Source organism: Canis lupus, chromosome 1 (assembly GCF_003254725.2).
Source record: "Canis lupus dingo isolate Sandy chromosome 1, ASM325472v2, whole genome shotgun sequence".
Taxonomy (NCBI): domain Eukaryota; kingdom Metazoa; phylum Chordata; class Mammalia; order Carnivora; family Canidae; genus Canis; species Canis lupus.
In genome coordinates this window covers 92094876-92117633 of record NC_064243.1, presented here as the reverse complement: position 1 = coordinate 92117633, position 22758 = coordinate 92094876, and the positions used below count along the sequence as shown (strand labels likewise).

Genomic DNA, 22758 nt, shown 5'->3' with positions numbered 1-22758 from the left:
CCTGGGATACGCAGGTTGATCCTTAACTCTGAAAAGGGAAAATTCAAAATCAATTGCTTATTGCTTCTAGATTCTTTTTTTTTTTTACTTAAGATTATTTGTTTATTTGGCAGAGATATAGAGAGAGCCAGAGAGCGCTAACAGGGGGAGGAGCAGAGGGAAGAGGGGAGAAGCAGACATCCCCTGTGCAGAGAACCCTATGCGAGGCTCGATCCCAGGACCCTGGGATTGTGACCTGAACTGAAGGCAGATGCTTAATTGACTGAGCCACCCAGGTGCCCCTGCTTCTAGATTCTAATGGGACTGGACTGGAGAAAGGAAGCTCGGTAAATAAAGGGAATGATAAACCAGAAGCCCATGATTCAGTGTGAATTTTCTGTCACTTATCAGCATTTCAACTATGGACCGTGTTTCTCTTTCTCTCTCTTAATTAATTAAATAAACGGACAGAATTTCTTCCTTGATCACCTGTGACATAATTTCATTGTACCCAGTAGTGTGTGGGCTCTTATGAAGTTGGATTTTCTTAATATGAATTTGTGTGGAGAGGCATTACCTCTGTCGAAATTTTGGCTATATTAATTAGAGAACGGATATTAACAAAAAACTGGCAGTTAATTTTTGGGAATATTAAATTGGTGAAAAGGGATACAAATGTGTAGCTTTACATTTCCTCAACCTGTTTTTACATTGCCCTTCAGAATGTTTAGTATTTTGTAATGAAATTATGCTTTTGGGCAAAAGGAAAACAATCGGGCAAAAATATGAGAAATGTTTTCGGTTGTCCAAGGCTAATGTTGATTTAAATAGGTCTGGGTCTTCATGGTTGACAGCTACAGATAATTAGCTTTTTCTTCCTTAACAAAGAAAGCAAATGGAGCTGCAAGACATTCATTGCCTTCTCTGTCATCATAATAATAATGTATGTATTTAACTTCTCCAGTTCCTTAAATTGATTTAGTGCTAAGCTGCCTACATTACATGTAATAGGAGTGACAGGTGGAAGCTGCAGCACATATTTGCGTGGCAAACGCGAGCAGTGATTGACAGCAAAGTTCCTCTCTACAAGAAATAGCAGTGTTTGGAGCTCAAAAAGGGCCAGATACATAATTCTTAAAATTGTTGAGCAGATTCACCAAATGAATTTTAAAAAGTGATTGCCACTTGGTGCATTCGAGTGTTTATGCTCGTGGCTTTGGGTCAGGGACACAGACAGAATTTCACCTGATTGATGAATAGAAGGGAATTCTTATTAAGCACATTAATATTTGCTTAATTTAAGATTGATACTTCCAAATTGTAGATCACATTACGACTTTGTACACAGTAGCTGAAAATCTCCCTTCAGCTGTAACTGATTCACCTTATTTGGAAAAGCCAAATAATACATCAATTCAAATGAGAATTTAAAGACTAGAAATGAGGTGTCGATCCTTAAGTGAAAAATACCCGTTTTCACGTCTCTGAAGTTTTATCTCTGGAAAGGTATTCCTAAAAGGCTTGATGGTTTCTTTTGGTCAGAGAGTGGCAAAGTGTGATCGTCTTTCAAAAGTGCTCAAAATACCCTGCATTTCCTTTGTTTCTGTGACACATGCCCAACAGCTATGGTTGAAAAGACTCTTGGTGATTGCTGTTGAATAATGCTCTGTGATGAGCTCCGAATGCTGGTCTTCATATCATACCAGGGAAATGCTTTTTCTTTTGGTGACACCTCCTTCTGTGTCTGTGGGGTAGAAGGGGGAGCCTTACATGTCCTTGTACATTGGCAGCCTCTACTGGCCGTTGCAAAGAGCAACACTGACCTCTGGTTTTTTTTCACTGGAGCCTGGATTTGATTTTATTTGGGCTCAGCTCTCACTTCCTTGGTCCTAACTCTCTTTGTTATCCCCTTTTAAAGACTACTTTATCTGTTGGATATTGATTTATAGTTATTAAGTAGCTATTAAGCTACTAGTCTAATGTCTTTGCCAATTAACTAATATAGATGAATAGAATTCATTAGAATCTTGGGAGAAGTTAAAAATGTAACCTTGCCCTGAGAAATAATTTCTGTCTAAGAGGTAGGATAGATTTAATCGTTTTATAGATTTTAAAATACTTTCTTAGTTGCATACCTTTGGGCATTTGCTTGTGATTGGCAAATAACCTCAATCCCCTGAAAGAAAGACTTGACTCAATGATAGATTTAATTAAACAGGTATTTATTAATTCTTTAGAATTAGGTGTACCAACTATCTTAGAGGTTTCTAGAAAGTGGGTTTAAACTCTTATTGGGCTTTATGAATATGGGTACCTCTGGGGGTTGATAGATGGTCTAGATTTTTTAAGTATACACAATTAAAAATATCTGTAAATAAGATATCCCGTGGCAGTAAACCTTAGGTTATTTTGGTTTGAGGAGTTGAGACTCATGTAATATTTGAACTAATATCTTTGTGTTTGGGCATCATTTGGCCACAGTAGTTAATTACCATGACAAAATAGTTCCATCTGTTGACATTTCAATTTTAGCAGTGGCTCTACTGGTCTCCTAGTTATCTTTGAGTCTCTTGGCATTTTCAAACAAGACACCTAGTTGAATCTTTTGTACAGTTCCATGAATGATGACTTTCATTCCTATTGTTTCTACTGTCCCTGGATTATAATAAGGCAGGACTAGTTACATCTCCTTGCTTCCTTGAATTAGAAATTCAAGGGATGCCTGGGTGGCTCAGCGGTTGAGCATCTGCCTTTGGCTCGGGCGTGATCCTAGAGTTCTGGGATGGAGTCCCACATGGGGCTCCCTGCATGGAGCCTGCTTCTCCCTCTGTGTCTCTGCCTCTCTCTCTGTGTCTCTCATGAATAAATAAATAAAATCTTAAAAAAAAAGAATTAGAAATTCAACCCATATAACATTACCATATGTGTTTGGCTAAAACATTGCTTATATCAAATCAGACTTTTGTTTATTTTATTTTTTTAAGTGGGCTCCATGCCCAACGTAGGGCTCTAACCCACAACCCTGAGATTAAGAGTCACATCCTCTATTGACTGAGCTAGCCAGGTGCCCCTCACATCACACTTAAGAAAAAAAAGATTTATTGTTTTCTTGAATAGAGGAGCTGAGTTGTATAGAGGATAGAAAAAAGAAAAGAAGTGGGCTTTTTTTTTTTTTTTGCCCTGACCCTGGCTCTGGCTCTGGCTGTATGATCTTAAGCATAAAAATACTTTGCTAGGCCTCTGTTTCTCCATTCAATTAAATCATTTGTTGTGAAGATTGGTTGAGATAATGAATGTGAAATTGCCATTACTTTCACTGTGACAGGGTAAAAAGACCAAATTCCTAAATCTAGAATTTCTTCCCAAACAGCTCCATTTCTATACTCTGCCTGGCATGTCATAGGTGTTCTTGGATAATTGAATCCTATCTTTCCCAGCCTTATCTTGTACTTCTCTCTAATCTTCCAATTCAGGTAAGTAGTCTCTACTTTCTCCATTGAAAATGTTGTTCACATAGTTCAAGCTCTGTCTGTCTCACGCTCTGTCATTTTTTTTTCAAACTCTTTGTTCAGGAATGGTCAGGTCTCTCACATCTCATTCTATCCACTTTGCTTTCTTTTCAGCTATAGCGATCTTTACTACTCATCACCCTACTTTGGTATATTTAATATCTTAATTATTAATAAAAGTGTCCTGTGTGTCTGCCTTTTCTTACCCCATGTATTGTAAGATTCTGGAATATGGGAATAATAGCTTTGATTTTATATTACTCTTTAAGGATATTATTTTTTAAAGATTTTTATTTATTGAGAGAGAGAAAGAGCATGAGCAGGGGATAGGAGCAGAGGGGGAGAGAGAAGCAGACTCCCTGCCAAGTAGGGCGCCCAAAGTGAGTCTTTTTTTTTTAAGATTATATTTATTTATTCATGAGAGAGTAAAACAGGGACACACAGAAGCAGAGACACAGGCAGAGGGAGAAGCAGGCTCTGTGCGGGGAACCTAATGTGGGGCTTGATCCCAGGACCATGGGATCATGCCCTGAGCCAAAGGCAGATGCTCAACTACTGAACCACTCAGGCATCCCCCCCACCCCTTTTTTTTTTTTTTTAATACTTTGTTTAGCTCGGTGTGAGTCTTAATCCCAAGACCCTGGGATCATGAACTGAGCCAAAGATAGACACTTTACCAACTGAGCCACTCAGGCACCCCTCTTTAAGGATATTTTAATGTGACTTGTAATATATCCAAGTTGACATATTGATAAGTAATGGTTTACATTGTATTTGCCGGGATTTAAAAGTTTAGAACAAGGATTGGCGGTTGTTAGGCATGGAATACGTGATTCTGACAGACCACTGATACTCTGATTTATAGGGTAAAGTCTGGAGAGACCGCAGGGCTTTGGGGAAGATCTCCCTCTGGAAAAGTGTGACCGATATGTTATTATCAGTTAAAGAGTCTTCTACTTTAATAAAGCATCCTTTAAAATATAGATACCTTAGTAAGCAAATCCTCATATTGTAGTATAGTTTCCTTGTGAGTATAAATGAAATAAAAGGGTATAGAAATTGTAGGATTGAGGGAGAGACTGGCTTTTCCACTGATACCTTTTTTGATTTTTTTTTTGGTTTGTCTTTTTTTTATTTTTATTTTTTTGCATTGACATTTTTTATATATTCAAATCAAACAAAGTGCCATTCTTTCTTGGATAGGTAAGTTAGTTATTAGAAATTTCTACCAGTGTGCATCTTCAGTATATGTTTGCTATATTTTTTAACTGGCTTTATGGATGTGCAGTTTGCATTCAATATAATTCCCCAACTAAAGTGTACAGTTTGATGAGTTTTGGCAATTGTATTCAGTCCTGTAACCACTGTCACAATCAAGAAACACGACATTTTCATCACTGCAAAAGACTTGTTCCTTTTCTTTTGTAATTGATCCTCTACTCCATCCCCTGGCCTCTGGTGACCACAGATATGTGTTATGTCCATTATTGTCTTGCCTTTTCTAGGATTTCCTATACATGGAATCACATAGTATATAGGTTCTGTACTGCCTTTAGATTGTACCTAAATTTATATTGTACATGAAGCATGCAGTTTATATCTTTTCATTCCTGAGTGGTGTTTCACTGTGTAGCTCTACCACACTTTTTTTTTTCATTCTGTTCACTAATTGATGGGTATTTGGATTGTCTGTGGTTTCTGGCTATTTGGAAGAAAGCTGTTATGTATGTTTAGTACAAGTGTTTTGGCATATGTTTTATTTCACTCAGGTAAGTGAATAATTGACTGTGGAGTCATATGATAAGGGTATGTTTAATTTTTAAGTAGTTGGTAGTCTGTTTTCCAACATAGCTGTGCCATTTTGCATCCCTGTTGGTTGGATGTAAGTGTTCCAGCTGTTCTGTGTCCTTGAAGCACGTGGGATTGACAGTGCTTTTAATTTTAGCTATCATTCCATGACTAAGTAGCGGTAACTCATTGTAGTTTTAATTTGTATTTCTCTAAAATGACTAATGATGTTGAGCTTCTTGTCATGTGCTTATTGGTCATTTGAATATTGTTTTTGTTAATGTCCAAACCATTTACCTATTTTTTAAAAATCATATTTTTTATCTCCTTCTTATTTATTTCTTTTTAGATATTTAGATATCCTGGGTACAAATCCTTTATCAGAATTATGCTTTGCAAACTTTTTCCCCGCCATCTGTGGGTTTGCACTTTTGTTTTCTTGAATTTGTCCTTTCAAAGAACAAAAGTCTCATAAGGATAAAGTTTATCACTTTTCTTCTTGGGTTTTTTTTTTTTTTTTGTGGAAGATGAAAAATTTTTGTCTAACAATGTCACTTAAATCGCCTCATGTTATCTTCTAGGAGTTTGTAATCTTCTTTTAGAGCTATAATACCTTTTGAGTTAATTTTTATATATGGTGTGAGATAAGTTTCATATCTTTCCATATGAATATCCAGTTTTACCCCCACCATTTGTTGAAAAGACTATAATTTCTTCATTGAGTTACCTTGACAGCTTTATTGAAAACCAATTGACCATGTAAGTATGGGTGTATTTCTGTTCCAATTTTATTTTAAGATTCATTATTTATTTGAGAGACAGAGTGTGTGCAAGCAAGAGGGAGGTTGTGGCAGGAGAGGGAGAGAGAGACTCTTTTTTAAAAAATTTTATTTTAAAGATTGTATTTATTTATTTATTTATGAGAGAGAGAGAGAGAGAGAGAGAGAGAGAGAGATACAAGCAGAGGGAGAAGCAGGCTCCATGCAGAGAGCCTGATGTGGGACTCGATCCTGGGGAGTCCAGGATCACGCCCTGGGCCAAAGGCAGGCGCTAAACCGCTGAGCCACCCAGGGATCTTGAGAGAGAGACTCTCAAGGAGATCCCATGTTGAGTGTAGAACCCTATATGAGGCTTGATCTCATGACCCTGAGATCATGACCTAAGCCAAAATCAAGAGTTGGACTCTTAACCAACTGTGCCACCCATGTGCCCCACCAGTTTTTTAAATTACTGTCTTTATGTTAGTTCCCTACTTTCTTGATTACTGTAGCCTTACATAGTCTTAAAATTAGGTAATCTATAATTTCTTTCACCTTGTCTTGCATTTCAAAGTTATTGTGGTTATTTTTACATCCTTTGCATTTGCATATTTTGCTTGTCAAAATCCACAAAAAACCCTAAATTTTCATTGCAATTGTGTTGACTCTATAAATCAACTTCACAAAAATTCATATTTTAGTTATATTGGGTATTATGATCATAAACATGATATATCTATTTATTTAGGTCTTCTTTAATTTCTCTTCCTTATGTTTCCAATTTCTTTCATACAGTTTTTGTTAAGTTTACCACCAGCTATATCATATATTTGATACTATTGTAAATAATTTATGCTGTAAATTTCAATAGTATTGAAATACAGTATGGCTGGTATGAAAATATATTTGACTTTTTTTATATGTTGACCTTATAACCTTGTAATGTTACTAAATGTACTTATTCCTAACAGCTTTTTTTAAAAAAAATACCTTAGGATTTTCTGCATAGATAATCATGATGTCTGCAAATAAAGATGGTTTTACTTCCTCTTTTCTGATTTGTCTGCCCTTTATTCATCTTTCTTGCCTTATTGCATTGATTAGGACCTACAGTATTGGATCGAAACATTAAGAGAGGATATCCTGGTCCTCTTCCTGATCTTAGAATAAAACTTTGTCTTTCACCATTAAGTATACCGTTAGCTGTAGCTTCTTTGTAGATGCCCTTTCTTAGGTTGAGGAAGTTCATTTCTACTGCCAGTTTGCTGGGATTTTTTATTTATGAGTGAGTGTTAAATTGAGATGATCCTATGCTTTTTCTCTTAGTCTGTTAACTTGGTAAATTACCGCGATTGATATTCTAATGATAAAGCAATTTTGAATTCTGGAATGTCTCATTTTGCCATGATTCATTGCATTTTCTTTTTTTTTACATATCACTAGGTTTGATTTGTTAGCATTTTGTTACAGGTATTTTTGCATCTGTTTTTCTGAGGAATATTGGTAGTAAAATTTTCTTGTTTTTGTCATTTAAAAAACATCAAGGTAATCTTGCCTCATAAAATGAGTTAGGGAATGTTTCCTTATCTCTTATTTTTGCCTTAGAATTTGGGAAATACTGATATTCACTGTTATTCTGATGACCTAACTCTTGAAATAAGAAATATTTAATGTAGGGGCACCTGGGTGGCTTGGCGGTTGAGTATCTGCCTTTGGCTCAGGTCCTGATCCCGGGGTCCTGGGATCAAGTTCCACATTGGGCTCCCTGCAGGGAACCTGCTTCTCTCTCTGCCAGTGTTTCTGCCCCTCTCTCCCTGTTTCTCATGAATTAAAAAAAAAAAAAAAAATGTAGGATAAAGGGCATGTTCTTCCTTTCAGATATTCTCCAAATGGTTATTTGCAGCTAAAACCAAAATAGCAGTATATTCATACAGGTGTTTGTAAAACTTGATGTGCAAATTAAAAATTTAATAACTTTGGATATGATTTTAATATTCCTAAACAATATATATGAGATATGGTAGTGCATTTCACAGAGATGTTAATACTTCCATTTATTTTTGTTTATAAAATATTTTGGAAAATCCCTTGTAGATTCTCATTAAGTCATGCTTTGTTTATATTTCAGCTCCTTAACAGACTTGTCAGTGGTAATTGTTATGTTACAGTGTGAATTTAAAAAACAAAACAAAACTTTGATCTAGTAGAATATTGTTCTAATTGTACTTCAGCAAGAACCTATTCCTTGAAAGTGCAGTAGTTCTTAAGTCATACCTTTTCAGATGAGAAAACTGGTAGATATATTCTAGTTATTTAGTCATCACTTTTATTGACTTTGCTGAATGGCTTTTTCCATGTTGGTGTTAAAACTATTCTGTCTTCATCCAAAGCATGTTCTTTGAACTTTAGGATCAGAATGACAAATGCTTTTATTGAATAACACAGTATCTGTTAAAATTGTTTCCAAGGGTTGAGAAATTAAATTGAGTGAATGAAAATGACGAACTAGAATGTTTAATAAAGAAACACAAAACTCAATTTATGTTTTCATGCCATGGAAATAGTTTGTTCTTCTCTTATGGACTTTCAAGAATACTAAAATATGAACTTTGCTATAAGATTTAAAGACATTTGCTACATATGTCAGACTGTAAGTACCCTTAAACCCCACTTAGGAGAAACTTTATGCCCTGTAAATCACCTAGCATATTCTTGATTTTGTAAATATTTACAGTGTTCCATAGAATAATGAGATTTTAAAACTACCAGAAAAGTTTAAATTATATGAAGTAGAATTTCATAAGGTGCTTAAATAGATCCTTTTTTATGTTTCCTCTCATAACAATCATGAACTTGAAATTTCTCTCCTGTGTAAATTTGCTAAATGCTTACCTTGTAGTAATACCACCTACGTGATGATTTAAGATACAAGAATCAGTAGCTATAAACTAAATCATTAAGCCTATTGTTGATAACTTTGCATGATTATATTTTATGCAGTATCTCGCCTCATGAGTTGTATTTACATTTATTTACTGTAGGGAGTGACATAAGTGAAGTTACAAATGACTCTGTTGAAGGCAGCAGTGAGACTATTACTATAACATATATTTAAATGGATATTAGTGAAAGTAAGAAAATAAGAAAAAAAAGGTAAGTCTCAGGGATGGATGTCAGAATTCACTGGAAAATGTCAGATTTTGTAGATTACAATGATCTGTCATTGTACAAGAGAAATCATTTTGTTGGAACCATTAACTACATTTCACTGCATCAGAGTGAGAATACAGTAGAAGCATTGGAAGGCATTGTAGTTCTCTGTTGCACATATAGTAAAAATATGTTGCTGGTTAGGAAATTGGTTAAGGGATACCTAAGTATCTTCATTTCTCCCTAGTAGAAACAGGAGTTTGTATATTTGGAAATGGCAACAAAATGGTGAGCAGCCTCTTGGAGCTTTTTTGGGTAGTGGACTAGCTCCTAATATATTGTAATATAATATATTGTAATAATATTAGTGATGTACTGTTTGAGGGCTTTTTTTTTTTTTTTTTTTTTGCCTCTAATAATCCTCTTAAACTTGGGAGGATGAGAGGTAAGGTACTAGCTCTGTGAAATCCTGCTAGAGAGTATTGTTAACCATGTTGTATATCATTTGCACGTATCACTTAAAATTTTTAAAATATATTTTTTTATTCTGGTTGCATTTTGGTCAGCTTTTTGCATCCAAATGAAAAACCGTGTCTTCACAATTGAGGAAGATCCAGTAAGGGTGCCAGCTTTATGGCTTTAAGTTCTTTATTCTCAAAATTTAATCAGTAGGCTCTCTTCCTGGAACTTCCCAGGTGTGTTTTTCACTTTTCACAGATGTGATTGGGTTAGAAATCATTCCTGTTTATCTGAATGAGAACCCTTTGGTAACATGCCTTTGATTCTAAGATAAGTGGATGAAATGTGTTGCATAAATCATGTCACAGCAAACAATTGTCACCTGGCACTAGAGCTTGATGAAATTTAAAAATGTTGGCGTATTGCCTGCAGTGTTCAGTTACAGTTCTATAGAAAGTCTGTCTGTACAGATGAAGCAGTTCTTGGTAATGCAAGATTCATCTCTCAAGTGATAGGGCTTGTATGAGTTTATTACAGGGATCCCTGCTTTGAGCTCCCAAGATGTACTCAGTGAGGCTTTGTTTTAATTTCTCCTTGCTTCTGGCACATTTATAAGAAAATGGAATAGACCTTCAGCTTGCAAAACCCTTAGTATTTATTTAGTCCAGCATCTATTGCAGCACAGGAATGTTTTCAAAATTATTCCTAAAAGATAGTAGCCCAAATTTGGGCCTTAAGATACTGCTGTTATTGTAGTGGTTGATTCCCTGACGAACCTCATCTTCACCTGGACCTGTTACCAAACATTCTGCATCCATCATCACATATTGTCTGTTTACCAATACCTAGCCTTTCCTTAAAGAATGCTAAAGATCTACTCAGCATGTGCAGAAAAAGGATAACGAATCTATGCTCTTTGACTCTAGAAGAAACTATAGCTAAAGGGCTTTTACTTCATACTGGGCAAAATTTTCTAAATACCACCCACATTTGGTTTTGCCATTCCCAGATTTGAAAACTTATGTCACTTATAGGAAAACTATAAGTTTTTTTGATGTCTTTGGACTTCAAACAAATGCATGTACACTTAAAAAAAAAAAGAAAAAAGCCCATCTCCCATCCCCATTACACTGTTTGTTTCCCATCTCCCATCCTCATTACATTCTCTCTCCATAGATAACGATTTTCATGTTTTTTAAATCTGAATCCCATTCTTTGAATATGTCTTGTTAAACACTTAGATTTATTGTATATGCACGCAAACACTGGGTATGCATGCATTTTAACTCTGCATTACTGGTTATGCTCTAGACATTATTTAGTTGGTCTTCACTGTTTTAAAGATCTGCATGTCATCAGGTGTACATCTTGGTTTCTTCTAACTACTGCCTGGTATTCTGTAGAACATATCTGCTTCATTTTATTTATCTTTTGTGTTGGACAACTCGATTACAGGGCCTTTTCATAATTGACTCCATGTTTTGGGGCTATCTCTTGTACTCCACACAACTTAAATTCCAGCTACATCAATCACTGTTATATGAAGACAGTATACTTTTTATATTTCTGTGGTTTTGTGCATATTTCCAGTCTTTTAATGACCACTTCCTTACTCTGTAGGACTCAATCCTAGCTTTTCCTTGGTGAAGATTTGAAGACTTCAGCATTTTTTTCATCTTAGCTATGTAGAAGTCTGTATTTCTGCCTAAAAGTCTATCCCCCGCCCCGGAATTTTTGAAGGCAGGTACCAAATCTTAAGTATTTTTGTATCCTTTGCTTTAGTGTGGTGAATCGCTTATATTTGGCAAGCAATAAAACCCTTACTGAATAAATGAAGTGTGTGTAGGTTCTCTAAAGTGAAATACTGCCAATATGAGCACATGATTCTCATACGTAAGGATAGGTTAGAACACAAGTACTAAACTAGTATTTGGGAGAGGACTGTTCAGGAGGCTGAATCTTAAAATGAGTTGAGGCTTCTGAAGATGCTAAGGACCACAACATGTTATGTTCAAACCATGAAGTTAAAAGCAAGAAAAAGCATAAATTGCTGCTTGGGACAGATGGTGTAATACTGGATATTGGAACAAAGGCAGATTTGGGGAACTCCTGGGTTGGTTTCCACTTCTCTATTGAAAGAAAATGCTATTCAAATTCAGTGAAGGAGACTAATGATGGTAGCAGGGGGATTCAAATTCAAGGAAGGTGGGACACTGGGGAGAAAACACTTTGATGCTTTCTACCAGTTAATGCCTTGAGATTGAATGTCCTGCAGAAATGAATGGTTCAGTCATCTTTCAACAGTTATGATCAGTACCAGAGGTGCCAAAAGACTATCATGCAGATACTGTTTTTATTTGCAAAAAAGAAGGGTAAAAGTAGAATTCTGCAACTGTAAGATTATGGGTTTCATATCTATCCTTAGACAATTCTTTACTTGATTATTAAACACTTTGTTGAAGACTTACGTAGAAAGAGGCAATCCTCTGGAGATCACGTGGGTTGACTTGGAATGTGTCATGTTAAGTTTGTGTAGCTTTTTTACTGTCTAGGTGGAGTAAGTTGATTTTGCAAGGCTTCAGACAGTGTCTCGTGATAGTGTTTAGGAGGTAGAAGGTCAAATTAGGGGCTGTTTTATGAGGACAGGCAGATTCATAGATGGTTGAAAAAATTTGATGAATGGATTGATGTCAGCTAGGAGAGAGGTATTTCTAGTGCCATGATATGGCTGTTTCTTTCACTTTGTCCTATTAATCATTTTTATCACCAATTTCGATGAAATGGTTCCATCACATTTGCATATCAGATAAAGCTGGGAGTGAAAGCTAATAGTTTGGGTGAGGGAATCAGGACTGAAAAAAAGCTTGGCCATCTGAAATGACTAACTGAAACTGAAATGGCCTATAACAGTGTTTAATGTAAAACTCTGCATGTGGGTTTGTCAAATTATCACACTAGTCGAGAATTTTAAGAGCATTTCATATGAAGAAGACCTGACAATTTGTGATATAACCATTACTGCCATGTTCCAGGTATAGACTTGTTTTTATACAAGTGCAGTGTCTGGAATGGAGAAGGTACAGTCTCTGCTGGTGAGAAAATACCATTATATTCATTTATAGCTTACAGGTTTTAGGAAGTACCTGGCTGCTTTGTCGTAAAAGGACTGTTTCAAAGAATCAGCATGGTTTCCTTATTAAAACTTAACTTTTGTGTCTATGTGTGTAGAGTGAGGAATCATCAGAATAATAGGTATTTTCAAATATTTAAAAGCCAAAAGAAGAGTTTGCCTGAGTTCCATATTTGTTTAGCTTTTAAAAGAAAGTGGCTAGTACCTACTGTGGGGCTGGAAATTGTGCCAGGCATCCGAGATAGAGAAGTGACTTGGAACAGAAAGTGACCTCATCTTTACACTCTGCATCACTGACAGTCTGGGGGAAAAGTCGGACATTAACTAAATGGTGACACAAGGAAATGTAAATTGCAGCTATGTATGGTTACAGCAATGAGGTAGAGGTGCTGACACCCTGAGCGTGTATAGTCGGGACACTTGCTTTGGTCAGTAAGCTTGCTGCTTGCTTGAGGAAGTGAGGCTGGAGGTGAGAAAGCATGTACATGAGCCAGATGAAAGGATGATTGGGATCCAGAACAAAGGAGCCTGTCCAGTGCACAGAGAATACACACCAAACCAGAAAGTGAAGAAAGGTTCCAGACACTCAGCCTTTGAAAACTGGTAAGAAGTTTATTCTGTGTCTAGAAACAGTGAAAAGCATTTGCTAGTGTTTTCTAGAAGACTGATTTAAATTTGGGATGGCACCTGTGGCTGCCATGTGGGGAGATGACAGGCTTGGGGCCAGAGAGGATGTGATAAACCACCTGAGGAAGGATTGCAGACCATGGATGTGGAGTTGTGCTGCAGGAATCCGGAATCAGGAGCTGCCCTAGAAAGGGAGTCCAGCTGTGGGGTGGGGGTGGGGTGGGGAGCACACTCCATTTGGGGATAGAAGGTGTGGGTACACATCCCGGTTTTGCCACTTGCTAGTTTGGTGGCCTGTCCCTGAAGTAACTGCAACTTTTTGCTTACAGGTCATGTCAGGAGTAGATGATTCTTGTGAATGACTTACAAACTGTGAAGTGTTACATAAAATGGAAGAATCGAGAAAAAAAAAATCAACAATGGCCATTGTCGGACTGGGAGATCTAGTAATGGAATGGAGGGTTTTTTTTTTTTTTTGAAGATTTTATTTATTTATTCGTGAGAGACACAGAGAGAGGCAGAGACACAGGCAGAGGGAGAAGCAGGGTCCCACAGGGAGCCTGATGCAGAACTTGATCCCAGAACTTCGACCTGAGCCGAAGGCAGATGCTCAACCACTGAGCCACCCAGGTGTCCCTGGAATGGAGTTTCTTAAGTGTTTTCTAGTCTATTTGGAAATATTTAGGATTTTCATCATTGTTGGGACCCCTGGCTTCTGACTTGATTTCCACTCAGGTCATGATCTCAGGGTTGTGAGATCAAGTCCCAGATGGGACTCTGTGCTCAGTAGGGAGTCTGTTGGAGAGTCTGTCTCTCTCTGCCCCTCCCCCTACTCATTCTCCCACACTCTCTCTCTCAAATAAATCTTTAAAGACAAGATTTTTATCATTATAACTTCAGATCCCTGTTCCTCTTCCCAGTTGTCTTGGGGCATTCCCTAACAGGCACAGTCTGAAAATTTATAATGACTCCATACTTTTCAACTTTCTGGTAGCAGTCAAGTTGCTTGGTGTGATTTTTAGATCGGATATACATGAGATGTTTTTGTCATGTGTGACCTCAAAAGCAAGAAGTGGCTTTAATGAATCTTGTGGCAAAACCCTAAAGCAAAAACTTATTAGAAAGCATAAAAATTTTTCAAAAATATCTTTTGGTAAGGTAGTGCTTTCATATCTTAAATTATACTCAAGTCCACAGACATACATGTATATTTCCGCCCTGGAGTGTTGCCTGTGTATACGTGCGTGTGTGTGTGTGTGTGTGTGTGTATGTCCATGCAAAATACACAAAAGATCTTGTGAATGGAAATATACTGTTCGTTTTTGAAGTGCTTCAGTTGAAAACCCACAATAAAATCAGGATAAAATATGTAGCTATTTTTTAGACAGCTAGGTAGGGAATAATATTTCTAATAACTCATCAAAGGGAATATGCTTTGGTTGCATGTTATTTATTCATGTTATTTATGCACGCAAAGTCTACTTGAGAAATATTTAATGAATACCTAAAATCTTAGTTTATATGCATCGCTCTCACCTGCATTTTTATTAAGGTTATTTACATATGTTACCACTAATCTCAGAAATCTGTGTCTTGGTAAAATATGACATGCCTTTGTGCAGTAAACTAAGGCAAAAGGCCAGGATGCGAATATAACTTAAAATTTTAAACTTATGCAATCTTCTGACAACTTCAGCTGTAGCATTCTACACATTTAATCAAGTGTTAAATGTTACTGTCTTTGAGTATTTTGTTGCTTTGATGGTTATAAGAATTACTCAATTCTAAATATATTACCAGTAGCGTACTATTCTTGCATGTTTCTTATGAGTTGAGAAGTTTGTGTGTAAGAGAGGGAAATGCTGTTCATTTTATTTAACACATTTTCTTTAGGGAACTAGGAATAATTGCTGAAAACCAACTGCATTTTAGAGGTTTTGAACTTTGAAAGTTGCTTCTAGATCCATAACTGAGTAGAAGACACATCTGAGTGAGAAATCAGATCTTCCCAGTCTTCCATTGATACCTATAATGACAGTAATAGATGGACCAGGCACTATGCTGAGGATTTTACACATATTTCCTTAATCTTTCCAACACCCATGTGAAGCGTGGGTGTCGTTATTCCAGTGTTATAGAAGCTGGTCTTTGGTGAGGTTCACTCACGGGGCCTGGGTTCCATTCCAAGTCACTTCTGATTCTAAGGCTGCTATGCTATTTTGAAACAGCTAATTTGCTACAAAAGAAGTTGATTGAAATCATTTTAGACTAATCTCCTGGAGCCATGCTTCTTGCCTTTGCTATGGTACTATATTAAAAGGATATAACACACAGATAGCTAACACGAAGATAGAAATAAGTAAATGATAGCAGTCCCTGAGTAATAGATTGCTTGTTGTTGCCTTTGTCATAAGTTTTTAAATAGCTAATGCATACACATAGTAAAAAATAACTCAGGTAGCTCAAGAGTATATACAGTGCAAATCATATCTCCCTCCCACTCTAGCCTCCTGCTCTCCCACAAAGAATCAACCACTGTGTCTAATTTCTAGTTATTCTTCCAGAGATAGAGTTAGCATGAATTGATTTTTGGAAGAAAAAAATGACATTTGATCATCGTGCCTAAAGAAACAAACTAGAAGCTGCCAGGGCTGGCCCCTGGGGTGGATGTCAGAGGGGGCCCGAGCTGGAGAAAGCAGAACTGAATGCAGATGGGGCACTCTGATGAGGCTGTGGCCAGGCCAGCACATAGCTCTCTCCCCATGGTAGTCACACAGCCCTGCAAGCAGGTTGGCCCCATTTTATAGATGAGGAGATTGGTTATTTCCATCCCACTAATAGTTGCATGTAGAGCAGTACTCACAATGCAGGGTGGTGTCTCTCATCTTTCTGTTTTACTGCAGTGCAAGTGACCTCTGGATTTGAGAGTGTTGTGAGCGATTGTACAATTGAAGTGGTCTCTAATTGAGTTTCTACAGGTGAGCTAGATAGCAAACTTCAGAAAGCCGACGGCAATAGCAGATTTTTCTTAACCTTTACATTTTTAATTTTAGAATGGATGCAAATTTACAGAAAGCTTACAAAGATCGTACAGAGAGCTCCTGCATACCTCACACCCAGTTTCCCATATCATCAACAGGTTTCACCATGATAAGGTTACTCTTTATTCCCCCTTTCCAGACTGTACTCTTTGGAGGAAACCAGTATGCGCAGCTCACATGTAAGGAGTGGGGAGTCATGTTCCACTCCCTTGAGGGTGGAGTATCTTCATAAATTATTTGTGATACTTCTGCATGTTACTTGTTTCTACTCTCCTGTTTAATCAGTCATTTATTAATAAAGTATGGATTTGTGGATATTCATTTTATATTTTGGTTCTAGTGCAATACCATTTTATTTTATTGTTCAAAATTGTTCCAGCTTTGGTCATTGGGAGCTTTTTAATTAGCCCCAGTGTCCTTTGACATGCCCTCATTGTGGGTTTTTGTTTTTGTTTTGAGTACTTCTTTAGTGTCTGGTACTTTAGGATGCATTAGATTCACCCCCGTATTTTCTGCTCCACTCTTAGAAACATTTCTCCAAAGAGTGTTGGTTCCTTTTATTGGAAAATGGTCTCAGAAACCAAGATCTGGTGCCAGTTGTAGTAGCTCTTTTAAAATCGGATATTTAGTAGAAAAGGTTTTAGCCGTTGTTTCATGAGTGTTGAATTAATTTTTTTTGCAATAACTTATATTGCTGGAGTATAAAATTTACCTGAATTGAATAGAATGAGCTTGAGAATTTTTAAGTAAAATTCTAAGAAGTAATTATTTTATTACTCTTTCCTGTTACTTTAAAAAAGCCACCTGTCCTTCATGGCATTTTATCCTTGACCAGAACCTGAGGCGGAACTTCAAAACATGGTAATTCGAAGCAGGTTGGGATTAATTCGAGGATAGTGGAAAGACTTTGTACTACATTAGGAAAATTAGCAAGCATGGAGTCTATGGAAAGACATGTAATTTATATTTATGTAAAGAATAGTACTTTATTTTGTATCACTAAGCTTTTTAAATTTGTGTATCCAACAGGGGATTGGGAGAGAATATTAAGGGAAAGCAAAACAAAACAAAAACAAAAATCAAACAAAACCCAACAACAACAACAACAACAACAACAAAAAATGACTTGAGTATAGTGAAAATATCTGGACAGTGGCACTAACTGATTTGTGTTATTTCAGAGGAATATTCCTTATTAGAGATCTGGCGTAACTCTAGAATTGAGATTTTCTTAATCTGAGGTTTTTGCTGATAGGTCAGACAACTCTTTTTGAGGGGTTTGAAAGGGATTTGTAGGTATATATTTGCAATTTTAGTAGTATTGATGAACATTTCTTGAATGCTTATTTCTTAGTTTCATGTTTTGCCTGCAAGCATTCCCTTTTACTCTTCAGCGTCTCCCATTTTAATAAGAAAGGTAAACTGTTACAGCTTATCAAGCATCCGGGTCAGAAGAATCACAGGCTCTGATAGACACATGCATAAAATGTATGTTGATTGTAAAAAACCAAATCCTCTTCTGAGAATTAACTGGGTGTGTGTATGTGTGTGTGTGTATGTGTATGTTGCTGGGCTATCGATATCCCTGTTTGTCCTCATCTATTATATTTTAATTTTTCTCTTAGTTTAATTGTAAAGAAGTCTTCTAAATCAGTGTAAATAGAATATCCTCAAATTCAATGCCTAGTATGCAATTGCAATTAGTAACCAGCACAGCACTAATGAGGAAAAGAACCAGGCAGGTGAAAAACTGAAGCAAAGGTAAATGAAGCAGCCTCTGATGAATAAGCAAACGTAACTCAGGGCACAGGAAAACTGAGTGTGTCGGAGATGCCCAGGGAGCCCTAAAATGAAAATAGCTGGAAAGCCCTGAGAGGGATGAAGCCGAGTGTAGAGATGGGGAAATCGTGAAAGAAAGGTTCTGGGTGAGGGTCGCTGGTACATCCTGAGGTTGGCAAAGATTGCCAGGGTGCATGTGAGAAGCTGAGCATCTTCTCCAGGGTTCTAGGTAGAGGTGATAAATCCCGTACCTGAAGAGCCTGGAAACAGTAACCCAGTACATGATGGAGGGAAACAAGTGTGTTGAGTGTACGCCTGTGTGCAAGGTATACCATGGCATTTAATTTTTAGATCGGCTCTTTCCTGTTTCATGTCACTTAATTTTTACATCCACTCTTTGGGGGAGAGCGTTATTAGTTACAGTATTACAGGGCTTGATCCCAGGACCCTGAGATCATGACTGGAGCCAAAGGCAGATGCTTCACAGATGTTGAACCACCCAGGTGCCCCCCTCCATTGGAATTTTAATTTCAAAGCAGTTGGTTGGGGGGCTTGGATCCAGATAGATTGAAACCAGTGCAGTGTAGCATACATAGGTGCAGACTTCTTAGGGCCTGGGACAACTAACAATACTTTTATGAACTTTTTGGGTCGAATTGGTTAAGAGAAGTTTGATATGGCGGCTATTAGGTTTAGATAGTTTGGAGTTGCTAACAAATGAGAGTTATGGCAGGCTGCTTTAGAATGGACTGAAAAGTCATGGACACCGCTGATGTAGCACGTGGGTTTGGCAATGGACTGAAATGTGGAGGTGAGGTCTTTATTGTTCCACATTCCCCTTGAACTTGTCAGGATTCTTGTCAACTAGATTTCTGACTCTTCTTTTTTGGGGAGAATGAATTTTAGGGAGGCTATTCTCAGATTCTGGCAAACTGGTTGTTAGTACATTAGTCCATTTGTGAAAAGAAAGTAACAAAACCCATGAGTTGTAAGGATGTATTATTTTTAAAATGGTATGTTTATGTTTACCGAATAAATCTCAAGAGCAAATTAATTATATGTCTGTAGTTCTTGAAGTTAAGTAGGCTAAGTGGGGAAAAAGCATGATTTAATCTTGCTTTATTGCTGGCCAAATCTCTAGGCTGGCCATTTTTTTCCTTTTAATAAAAATGCTTGTGATTCCTTGTCTTCCCATTAGCTCATAGTTGAGAGCTCTGTTGTCTGTGAGACAGCGTGTATTAGGCTTGCCTGATTAAAATTGTTCATGAGAGATCAAGCAGACAAGGGACTTTTAGCATAATTAAAAAAGCACTGCTAGCCTTTAAAGATGAGATTTCAGAGATTTTCGAATTTATATCCACCTGTAGGGAAGTGTGTTTATGTAATTAGATTCTGGTTCTCTCATGAACCCTTCTTACTTAATTCACACATGGTGTCCTTTCCTTTTATAGAATATCATCTTCTTATGCAGGAGACAAGAAATGTTGAGAGGAGCCAGAACTTGAATGAAATGAAACATTTCCCTTGAAAGATCACAATGTGATAAGTTATACAATCACTTACTTCCTTATGTTAAGCTGTTTATTTATGAAAGGAAACGCAGGAGCAAAGTTGGATAGTACAGGGGAAAAAAATAAAAACAAATTGCATATCCTGTGTTCTCAGGCTGATTTGAGAAAAATTACGCCAACTTTTGGAATATAGTCTCGTATATTGGTTAACGGACATCTCAATCCAAAGTTGTTGTTCCAAAATTTTTTTCTTTTCATATTGCAGTCCCAAACTTTCTAGTGCTGGGCTCTGAAATCATTCAGCTCTTATTCTTGTTTTACTATCCTGTTTCAGAGATAAAAAACAAAAAGATGATTACACTTAATGTGGTTTAATATGGCTTCTTCATTGTCCTTTTAAAGGAAAGTCCATTGCTGTGCACTGTTTAGTATTCCTTGAGCACTTCACTTTTTTTTTTTTTTTTAAATGTGTTTCTAAAAAACATTTCCCCTTCCCCCTCTAAAATACATTTTGGTTCTTTGGGAAGGAACCCTTTCTAGCATAAACTGAAATGTTATTGTTATAATGAGGCAGCATTTTAGAAGAAAATCACCAAGGTGTGAACTATTTTTTTTTAATCTACATGTATAAGGCATTAATTTCACAGACTAAGGGCTTCTGAACATGTGAACATTTTCTTTAAGGAAGGCATTTTCCTCAACGAGTAAGTAATGCTTTGTTTTCACCCAGAAGATTGCTTTAGAACATTTCTCATGTAATTAAAATAATTTTTCCATTAGCAGAGAGTAGTTCTCAAACCTTCTTGACTTTTTTTTAGTTCTATTTTATTTTGCATTTTTATAAAAAGAATTTGTTCTAGCTTGATTTTAAAATTAAATAGCAGTGTGCCGAAGGAACCCAAATTATTTTCATGTCAGCTCTGGGCAAGAGAAATAAGATGATAAAAGAACCCACCCCCACCCAAACCAGAAGGTATCATAAATTATCCCAGTTGTGCAGTTATGTATTAAGACTAATTTCTAGGAACCCAAAGGAAATACATCGGCCAGGTATGAGAATGCTTTAATTTAAAATCATAAAGAATCAAGAAAGAAAGGAGCCTGAAATTTTAAATGGTGTGATTTTTTTTTTTTTTAATGTCTCATGTTATCTGCAAGGAGGAGAGCACTAAACAGGGTTACATCTTGAAATGGTAAAATCTGTCAATAGTTTTGTTTGTGGGAGGAGGTCACAAAAAGGTTATTCTCTGGCTTTCTTCTTCTTGACAAGTAATCAGAGTAGTTCACAGATTTCCTGGTTTCCAACCATTTTATAATCTGTAGAATTAATTTTTGCATCAAATTATATATCACCTTTATTTTTGATTAAACAAACTATTTTAATAGGACTCCACAATCAAGCTAGCTATTAGTTGCTTTAATTAAGACATAATTTCAGTTGAAATCATATAGAATTAACAAGGGGCAGTATATGTGATAATTGTAGCAATGGATATATCTCTGTCATAGGCATTATGATTTCTTTTATATACCAAAAAAAGGGGAAAACCCTTAAGTTGTCTTTATTCTTGTTTAATTTCAGATAGTGGTTTTTAGATCCATTTAATTGCTTATTCATCCACCTGTCCATCATCCATCCATTTATTCAGTAAACATTTATTGAACCTTTCCTGTTGGGCTTGGGTACTGGTGATACAGAAATGAGTAACTCTTTGAGGATATTTTTTTTTTTTGCATGAAACAAATTAACAAATAATTATCTGTATGAATAGAGTGATATGCAGTAAAAGGAGGTAGATCTGGAATGTCCGAAAACTGACATTCAGGGGAGACAAGATTTAAACTGAGTCTGGAGGGTTGAAAATTCAGGCAAAAAATCAGAGGAAGGACACACAGAAAAGTTAGAAGAACGAGTACAAATGCATTGCAGTTTTAGAAGACTTGTGAATATTTTGGCATATCTGGAACAGACAGGAGAAATACTCAGAAATGATAATGGGAAAGAGAGCAGGTATATCTCCTGTCACCATCTTTTTTTTTTTTTTAAGACTTTATTTATTTATTCATGAGAGACACAGAGATAGAGGCAGAGACATAGGCAGAGAGAGAAGAGAGAAGTAGGCTCCCTGTGAGGATCCTGATGTGAAGTTGGTCCCAGGACCCCAGGATCATGACCTGAGGTGCAGAGAGGCACTCAACCACTGAGCCACCCAGGCATCCCATCCTGTCACGATCCTGATGAGTTCAGACTTGTAAGGCTCTGAAGGAAATGAAGTTGGGTAACATGAGAAAGTTTGTATTTCAGAAAAATAAAATGGGCAGGATTATGGAAAATATTTAGAGAGGGAAGAAAGAAACTGCATGCAGTGTTCATCAGATGGCCCCTGTATTCTTAGTGAGGTAGGAGGCAATCTCCTATCCTTAGGTTTTGGGGGTCAGACAGACTGAATTTCAGATCCTGAAACTGAGGATTCTCTTAACTTCCTCAGCCTAAGATTTTCCATTTGTAAAATGGGGATAATAGCTATCTTGCAGTGTCAGAAAGTTTGTGTTCCAAATGCTTAGCTTGAATTTCTAGGCCTATGATATGTATATTCAAGAAATAGTGACTATTAATTGTTACTGACCTCTAAGTGCTCTGAATTACAAAGCAAACATTACAGGTGCTCCTTTCTCTCAAGAAATTTATAATAGTTTTACTAAATGCAAGAACAAAAAGGACAAACATACATTTTAGAAACCGTGTTTGACTCTGAAGCTTTCTTTACTGCTTGCCCTATGTGAAAGCCCACTTGAAGATTGACATTTGCATTCCTTAACCTTGCTCATGAGGTCCTAAATACTTTATATCCTTCAAAACATTTGGTGCTGATGGCTTTATGGTCTGATGAATATGATTAAGTAAATTTCTCCTCAAATGGAAGCCACATGCTTTCTCTCCTACCTAGTGCATTTAAAGGTCAAGAAATACGGTCTCGTGTCTCCAGTGAGAATTTCTCCTCATACTTGGGTTAAGTTCCTGCTTGA

At 36.8% G+C, this 22758-nt stretch overlaps 1 protein-coding gene across 39 annotated transcripts in view; it reads left to right on the top strand.

Annotated features, from left to right (window-relative positions):
• Positions 1 to 22758, top strand: part of RFX3 (regulatory factor X3) — a 288998-nt gene that overhangs the window by 54548 nt on the left and 211692 nt on the right. For 5 of the 39 annotated variants that reach the window (XM_049092569.1, XM_035712807.2, XM_035712810.2 and 2 more), the window contains one exon: positions 19672 to 19759. The exons of the other annotated variants lie outside the window; for them this stretch is intronic. The gene's annotated coding sequence lies outside the window, so the exon portion shown is untranslated. The remainder of the gene's footprint in view (positions 1 to 19671; positions 19760 to 22758) is intronic. 39 annotated transcript variants of the gene reach the window in all.